General features: G+C 55.9%; 1 long non-coding RNA gene across 1 annotated transcript in view; it reads right to left on the minus strand.

Annotated features, from left to right (window-relative positions):
- Window positions 1-8754, minus strand: part of LOC133348360 (uncharacterized) — a 28925-nt gene extending 20171 nt beyond the window's left edge. Inside the window, exon 1 of the long non-coding RNA XR_009755798.1 lies at window positions 8487-8754. This is a non-coding gene — a long non-coding RNA (uncharacterized LOC133348360). The remainder of the gene's footprint in view (window positions 1-8486) is intronic.
- Between the last annotated feature and the right edge of the window lie 614 nt (window positions 8755-9368).

Here is a 9368-nt window from a genome sequence, read left to right on the forward strand (position 1 = left end):
CCGTCTCTCTGTGTCTCTGTCTGTGTCTCTCTCCCCGTGTCTCTCATCATTCTTCTCTCTCTGTGTCTCTGTCTGTGTCTCTCTCCCCGTGTCTCTCATCATTCTGTCTCTCTGTGTCTCTGTCTCTGTCTGTGTCTCTCTCCCCGTGTCTCTCATCATTCTGTCTCTCTGTGTCTCTGTCTGTGTCTCTCTCCCCGTGTCTCTCATCATTCTTCTCTCTCTGTGTCTCTGTCTGTGTCTCTCTCCCCGTGTCTCTCATCATTCTGTCTCTCTGTGTCTCTGTCTCTGTCTGTGTCTCTCTCCCCGTGTCTCTCATCATTCTGTCTCTCTGTGTCTCTGTCTCTGTCTCTCTCCCCGTGTCTCTCATCATTCTGTCTCTCTGTCTCTCTGTGTCTCTCTCCCCGTGTCTCTCATCATTCTGTCTCTCTGTGTCTCTGTCTGTGTCTGTGTCTCTCTCCCCGTGCCTCTCACCATTCTGTCTCTCAGGGCGCAGTTTAAAACACGCACACAAACACATGAACACATACACATGCGGTGACACACACGCACACACATGACGCAACATTTGAAACCGTCATTTTTACCACGAAAAAACCCACCACCACCAGCACCCACCCATCCATTGTGCGATGCCTGTGTTGTTTTGTTTTTGTGTGTTAAGGCCTCGCCTATAGCCTTGCTGCATATCAGCTCAAGGTTCTTTACACAACAGCCAGCGTCACCATGGCAACCACCATCCATCCCATATTTGCCCCACAGCTCTCGACGTTGTCTGCATCTCTCCCGGCAACAACAACAACAGCAACGACAACAACAACAACAGCAACAACAACAACAACGATAATATAAATGGTCACGATACATTAGACCCGTCGGTATTCCACCGCTGATTGAAAGCCTCCCGGCCATACTTCACCACGAATGGTCATTGTCACGTGGTGGGCTGTTAGGGTGGTGTCAGCGATACGTCGTAGGTGAATGACTACTTCGGATTGCTAAGGCTCGTGGATATCCTGTTCGTTTCGAATTGCGTAAGCCGAAGTCAGTGTTTAACCCGAGGCGTATGCAAATGATATGGTAATTGCATGTTTAATGTTTTATCTCAGGCTAACGGTACAAATGAGACGGTTAAAACGAGAGGAAGAGTCGTCATGGGAGTATTTTTTTGTGTTAAATCAAGGTTTGGTGAAACTAAAAATAAACTATATTTAATTCTATTTAAAGCTTTCGTGACTGCAGGGATTCATATTCTTGGTTCTTTCGGTAAAGTCGCGTAGAAGGGAAACAATAAAATAATCAAAAATAAAACAATACAATTCTCACGACGTTTCGATTGCAACGCAAGCAATCATCATCAGGTGTGAAATCACAGCAAAATTTTGCCGAAAGAACCAAGAATATATATGTATTTCACCAGGCAAGGCTTACTGAGCTGTACAGCTTTATTTTCAGAAGCGACCTGGCCACAAATGACAGCCCTGGCCAAATGACAGCCCTGGCCACAAATGACAGCTCACCATCGAATTTAGGGCGGCCAAGTCCCCTAAATGCGTGACGTTGAATTTAAATGTGGAGGGGAACACCCAAGCACCGGCTCGAAAACGCCAAGCGGCCAGCAGCAAACGGCGCAGTTAGACTTGAGCTGTAACGGATAAAGAGTTGACCCGTTCCTTAGGCTGAGCAAGTTTATTTATTACGCGAGCTTGGGGTTGGAAAGGGTTACGATGATGGCAGGGACTATCCGACGTGGAGCGGTGCGAGGGTAGGAGCAGACGATTTCGATTGTTTGTGAGCTGCGGTGTGGTGGGTGGGCGAGTGGGTGGGCGAGTGGGTGAGTGAGTGGGTGGGTGAGTCTGTGGGCGAGTGGGTGGGTGAGTGGGTGAGTGTGTGTGTGGATGAGTGGTTGGGTGAGTGAGTGGGTGGGTGAGTGTGTGGGTAAGTGGGTGGGTGAGTGGGTGGGTGAGTGGGTGGGTGAGTGAGTGGGTGAGTGGGTGGGTGAGTGAGTGGGTGGGTGGGTGAGTGTGCCGTTGTGTCCACGGGGAGAGGTAGTGCAGTGGTCAACGCGCTGCGCTACGAGCCCGGCGACCCGAGCCAACATCGGTCACGATTACCTCAACCGGTCCTGGGCTTCCCCTAGATCGACTCAGCCTCAAATGAGTACCTGGTGCGGTGTGTAAACATCGCCACCGAGGAGACAAAGGTGGCCGGGCGTGGTTCTGGCCACCCACCCCCTCGTGTACCGTTCCGGCAGTCATAGGTGCTCGCTAACAGCACTTGCCTCAACAGCCTGTTGAGGCTATCCGGGGGATCTTTGTTCTTGTATATATCTGTGATAATAGGCGCTGTTATGTAATAGCACTGCGCTATGAACCCGACGACCTTGAGTTTATCGTTGTGCCCTCGACTCACGCGTGCGGAGGAGCGGCGGTGCAGCGGTTGGCGCAGCAACACGAGGGAACCCTTTGGCCAGACCCAAGTTCGAATCCGGATCATGGCCAACCGTGCCCGTCCGTGCTGTGAGTCCACAGTACGGTGGTTGGACGAGTCGTGAAAAAAAAATGTACGAATATTATTCCAGTAACAACTAACAATTATGATAATTTCGATTTAAAGCTTTCGTGACTACATAGATTCATCTTCTTGGTTCTTTCGGTAAAGTCACGTAGAAGGAAAATAATAAAATAATAAAAATTAAACATAATAAAATAATTCTCACGACGTTTCGGCCATAACGGCTGCTTGCGTTGTGGCCGAAACGTCGTGAGAATTATTTTATTATGTTTTATTTTTATTATTTTATTAATTTCCTTCTACGTGACTTTACCGAAAGAACCAAGAAAATGATGATAATTTTTTTTAAACAAACCTATTTAAAGTTAATTAAGCCCCGCAACAAAGCAAGGCACACGGTCCCGTGAAGTATTTGATGCCCGACGCGCCATTTCCAGTCATCAACACTCACGTAACGTGTGATGGCAACATTTCGTGTTGTTGTTGCAAATTAACGAGATTGAGGCCTTAAATAAAGGTGAAAATTACGTGAGAATGAGATGTACCATATTCTCCCATGACGACGAGGGAATGAGTGAAAGGTGAGCACGAGCGTGTTCTCTGTATGTAAAGTTGAACTTCTTTCGCACCGTACTTAGCCAACCATTAACACCCTCCCCCACCCCAAACCTCCCCAAGTCACCCACCTCACAATCACCGAATTCTCGCAGCCGTGACGCGGGTAGTTTGGGGAGTTCCAGACCACAGGGCAGCAAGCAGAGGAGGAACTACTGCTGCCACGACTATTTTTATTTGACCAGGTAAGGCACCACTTAGCTGTATAGCTCATTTCTTATTTTTTAGAAGCGACCTGGCCGCCACAAATGATAGCCGGACAAAGTTTGCTTTTCATCACGTGGACATTTACAGCAGCAGCCGCCACGTTCATCCGAACATGTGGAGGGAAAAAACACCGAAAGACCCAAAGAGAGAGAAGAAAATCCACGCGACCACAGGGAGAGAGACACACACACACGCACGCAAGCCCCAAATATACAGCAGTAGGCGTAGTCAGGGTCGGGATGGAACCCCACGACCTCCTGTATACCAGGCGAGGTAGTTAACATATCCTAGTCACCGTGATGATGATGAGAGAGAGAGAGAGACGCAGACTCCAAATATACAGGAGCAGGCGTAGTCAGGGTCGGGATGGAACCCACGACCTCCCGTAGACCAGGCGAGGTAGTTAACATCTCCTAGTCACCGTGATGATGATGAGAGAGAGAGAGAGACGCAGACTCCAAATATACATCAGCAGGCGTCGTCAGGGTCGGGATGGAACCCACGACCTCCTGTATACCTGGCGAGGTAGTTAACATCTCCTAGCCACCGTGATGATGATGAGAGAGAGAGAGACGCAGACTCCAAATATACAGCAGCAGGCGTCGTCAGGGTCGGGATGGAACCCACGACCTCCTGTATACCAGGCGAGGTAGTTAACATCTCCTAGCCACCATGATGATGATGAGAGAGAGACACACACACACAAGCCCCAAATATACAGCAGCAGGCGTAGTCAGGGTCGGGATGGAACCCACGACCTCCTGTAGACCAGGCGAGGTAGTTAACATCTCCTAGCTACCATGATGATGATGAGAGAGAGAGACACACACACAAGCCCCAAATATACAGCAGCAGGCGTAGTCAGGGTCGGGATGGAACCCACGACCTCCTGTAGACCAGGCGAGGTAGTTAACATCTCCTAGCCACCATGATGATGATGAGAGAGAGAGACACACACACAAGCCCCAAATATACAGCAGCAGGCGTAGTCAGGGTCGGGATGGAACCCACGACCTCCTGTAGACCAGGCGAGGTAGTCAACATCTCCTAGCCACCGTGGCGCCCAGGAAAGCAGCCACTTCGCTCTCAGCAGAGAGGGGTGAGTGGTGGGCTCCGACAGAGTCGTGCCGCACGTGTCGTGATGAGCTCGGAGGCGGGATCGGTGGCGGTAGGGGGGGGGGCACACGTGGAGGGGAGTGGGGGGGGGACGTGGTGGGGGGCGGGGTGGGGACACGTGGGGGGGGGGGGGTGATGAACGAGAGCCCCACGCGTGCTTAGCGCTCTCGGAGCCCTGGGGCAGCGCGGCCTCTTGCGCAAAAAACACGAAACGAGAGAGAGAGCTCTAATGAGATGCTCTCGCACCGGCTGGCCTGCTCCTCGACTTGTCGAGCAGCCCCCCACCCCCCAACCCCCCCCCCATCGTTCTCCTTACCCCTCTCGGTTCCCCTCCTCCTGTTATCTCATCCCTCCCCACCACCACCACCACCAGCCCCAATAACTCCTCTCCCCCAGCCGCCGTCCCCGACTCTGCCATCGAATCTCTTATTGCCCCCCTTTTTCTCCTCATATTCTATTATTCTCTCACCCCTCCCCCCCCTCTCTGTCGCCCCTCCCCCCTTTCCTCTCATCTCGTCGCATCTCCCCATGTGGGTCTTCTCTCTCCTCTCATCTCCTCCCCAATCGCCTCTCCCCGCCACTCCCTCCTCCTCCTTTCAGTCGGCGAAGCGATCGAGTGCGCAGGCAGTGCGGCTTGCGATGGAGCCCCCGGGGGGGGGGGGAGGTGAGAGAGGGAGGGGGTAGGGGGCCGTCCATAAATGACGTCACGCGATTTTGGACGATTTTTGACCCCCCATCGTCACACGGCGTCACAAAAAGTCAGACCCCCCCCCCTCAAATATAACGTCACAAAGCTCTGCCCCCACCCCCCCAAAAAATAAAACATGCTTCAAATCGCTTTAAACTATTGTCATTGTAGTGCGTATTTAATGTGGCGCTGCACTCTGATGTTGTAGGAGAAAACATTTATCAAAAAGTCTATTTAATTAAGTAGAACGTGTTGTCTATATTTATTTAAAGTTGCGCATTTTGATGTGACGTCACATTTCTCAACCCCCCCCCCCCCTCGTCCCACATCGTCACAAATGTCTGACCCCCCCTCCCCCCCTAGGTGCGTGACGTCATTTATGGACGGCCCCTAGGAGGAGGAGGGGTAGGAAGGGGATGCCGGGAGAGAGAGAGGGAGGTGCGATGGAAGAGGAGGCGGGAGAAGGGCGAGTTGCGGTGGCAGAGATTGGAAGGCCGAGGAGCTGGACGAGGAGGGCTGGAGGAGGAAGGACGTGGGAGAGTGACCCCCCCCTCTCTCCCCACCCACCACAACCCCCACCCCACACTCACTCACTCACCACGCACTCACTCACTCACTCACCACGCACTCACTCACCACGCACTCTCCCACCACGCACTCACTCTCCCACCACGCACTCACTCACCACGCACTCACTCACCACGCACTCACCCTCTCACCACGCAATCACTCACCACTCACTCACTCACTCACCCCACTCCCTCTCACCACGCACTCACTCTCCCTTACCACGCACTCACTCTCCCTTACCACGCACTCACTCACCACGCACGCACGCACCCACCACCCACTCACCCACCACGCACTCGCTCACCACTCACTCACTCTCTCACCACGCACTCACCACGTACTCACTCTCTCACCACGCACTCAGTCTCTCTCTCTCTCTCACCACGCACTCACTTACCACGCACTTACTCACCACTCACTCTCTCTCACCACGCACTCAGTCTCTCACCACGCACTCTCTCACCACTCTCTCACCACGCACTCACCCCTCACTCACCATGCACTCACTCACTCACTCACCACTCACTCACCATGCACTCACTCACCCACCACTCACTCACTTGCAGTGCTCGCTGCCGGGTCCACCACACTCCGAACGACCACACTCTGCAAGCCCCGCCACCATCTCCCACCACCACCCCCCCACCACCCCACTACACCCCCCCCCCCACCACCCTCCTCACAAACCCCCCCACAAACCCCCCCCCCCACCACCCCCCCACCACCCCCTATACCCCCCCCACACCCCCCCCCACCACCCCCCCACACCCCCCCCACACCCCCCACCACGACCCCCCACCATCTCCCACCACCACCCCCCCATCACCCCCCCCACCACCCTCCTCACAAACCCTTTCACAAACCCCCCCCACCACCCCCCCACCACCCCCCACACCCCCCCCACACCCCCCCCCCCACACCCCCCCACACCCCCCCCACACCCCCCACCACGACCCCCCACCATCCCCCACCACTACCCCCCCCCACCACCCCCCACCACCACCCCCCACAAACCCCCCCCCCCCCCACCACAACCTCTCCTCGCCAGCACCGTGCCGTTCCCAGCGGACCGCAACAAAAACCCAGAACATCTTCTTCATAAGATTCTCAAATTGTCATTACATTCCGCACTCGCAGCTATTACTCGCATCTGTCATCGCCATCCAATTTCTCTAACAGCGCCCGCCGCCACAGAACAAAATGCATTTCGGATTAAGCACCAAACCCCACTCGCGTACGAAGGCGCTGGGGGTTGGGGGGGGGGGCGGTGTGTGTAGGATTATGCTGCTCGAACACTCCGGGCTGTAAGATTGTTCGGCTCACACCTCTGGCACCCCCCCCCCCCCCCGCAATGCAATCGGCTTCATTGACAGCGGACTAGAGAGACGCGGGCCAGACGATGGCAGATCACAACAGACGCGCGGGGTAATCGCACCTGCGGCGGTGAACTCGCGTATCCTCTGTGTGCGTGCACACGTGTCCACGTGTGTGTGTGCGTGTACGTGTGCACGTGTGTGTGTGTGTGTGCGTACGTGTGTACGTGTGTGTGCGTGTACGTGTGCACGTGTGTGTGTGTGTGTGCGTACGTGTGTACGTGTGTGTGCGTACGTGTGCACGTGTGTGTGTGCGCGTACGTGTGCACGTGTGTGTGTGCGTACGTGTGCACGTGTGTGTACGTGTGCACGTGCGTGCGTGCGTGTGTGCGTGTGTGTGCACGTGTGTGCGTGTGCACGTGTGTGCGTGTGTACGTGTGCACGTGTGTGCGTGTGTGTACACGTGTGTGTACGTGCGCATGTGTGCGTGTGTACACGTTTGTGTGTGTGTACATACGTGTGCACGTGTGTGTGTGTGTGCGTGGTGTTCGTCACCCACCCCCTCGTGTGCTGTGCCGGCCGTTATAGGTGCTCGCTAACAGCACTTGCCCCTACAGTATGTTAAGGCTATACGGGGGACATTTGTCTTTGTGGTGTAGCGGTTAGCGCGCTACGCTACGAACACGGCGACCCGGGTTCGATTCCCGCTCACGGCCAACACCCAGTGACGATAATCTGAACCGGTCCTGGGCCTCCCTTAGGTCGACTCAGCCACCAATGAGTACCTAGCGCGGTGTGTTAAAACATCACCACTGGGGAGACAAAGGCGGCCGGGCGTGGTGTTGGCCACCCACCCCCTAGTGTACCATGCCGGCCTTCATAGGTGCTATTCGCTAACAGCACTTGCCCCGACAGTCTGTTAAGGCTACACGGGGGATCATTGTCTGTCTGTGTCTGTCCATTTGTGTGTCCATCTGTGTGCCTATCCGTAAAGCCATCCGTGTGTCCTTACATCCGTCTGTGTGTTCGTCTGTGTGTCTGTGTGTCCGTCTGTCTGTCCGTCTGTCTGTGTGTCCGTCTGCCTGTCCGTCTGTGTGCCCGTGTGTGTCTTATTACCCTACGTGTCTGTTTGTACGTCTCTACCCGTGCGTGTCGTTTGCGCGTGCTCGTTTCTTTAAAGCGGCGGTTTTTAGCCTGGGGCGGCGGGGGGGGGGGGGTGCCGGGTGCCCTTTCTGGGGCTACGAGACGTGCCCAGAATGAGTATTTTTGTTTATTAGGCACGGGGCACGGAAGCTACGACTAACTTTGTTTCATCAACCTCTGTAACGATTTGAGAACCAAATGGGCGCCAAGGCTGCCGTGAAGGTTAAGAACCACCGCGTGACAGCGATCAGAGAGAGAGAGGATGAGCTCGCTTCATCGACCGAAACTGCCCGCTTTTATTTTGTTATACTTTGTAACCTCACCCGCGTTGTCAGTGGGGGGCCCGCGTTGTCCGTGGGGGGCCCGCGTCGTCCGTGAGGGGGGGGGGGGTGGCGGCGGCTGCTGCTGCTGCAGGCGGTCTCCCGTGGCGTCGACGAGAAGACTTCTCGCGTCTCATCGCCCCGAAGGGCGCGGATCGTCGAGGGCTCCTCGCACGCGCGCACAAGGACACACAACACCCACGTGGGCAGACCGATCGCAGATGCGTAACCAAGACGCGGGGGGCAGCTTCGGCGGTACTGCTGGGGCAGGGGGGCAATGGGGGGGGGCAAGGGGGGGGGCAGGGGGGGGGGCAAGGGGGGAGGCAAGGGGGGGGGCAAAGGGGGAGGCAAGGGGGGGGCAAGGGGGGGGGGGCACGGCGCGCGAGGGCCGGCGGGTGGCCAGCACCACGGCCCCGGCCTCCTCTGGCGGTTGCACATCGCAAGCAGAGGCACTCGTTTGAGGCCGAGTCCACCTAGGGGAGGCCCATGGCCCGTGCAGATAATCGTCACCGGTTGTCGGCGGTCGCGAGCGAGAATCGATCTGCGCTCTGCCCCGTGGGTGCACGCACAAAGGCAACTACTGAACGCGCGCACACACGCACACCAGCCGCGTGCACAGACACGTGCACACCGAGACAAAGATCCCCCCCCCCCCCACGTGGCGTCAACAGACAGTGCTGTGAGCGAGGAGCACCTATGAAGATCGGCACGGCACACGAGGGGGTGGGTAGCCAGCACCACGCCCGGCCGCCCGCCCGCCTTCGTCTCCCTGGTGGCGATGTTTGCACGCCGCGCCAGGTACCCATTTGAGGCTGAGTAGACCTAGGGGACGTTTCGTTTTGTCCGTGAAAGTCCCTCCCTGTCGGTGCACTCATCCCTCCCCCC

This window comes from Lethenteron reissneri, chromosome 27 (assembly GCF_015708825.2).
Source record: "Lethenteron reissneri isolate LAM-NWPU_2019-01 chromosome 27, ASM1570882v1, whole genome shotgun sequence".
Classification (NCBI taxonomy): Eukaryota; Metazoa; Chordata; class Hyperoartia; order Petromyzontiformes; family Petromyzontidae; genus Lethenteron; species Lethenteron reissneri.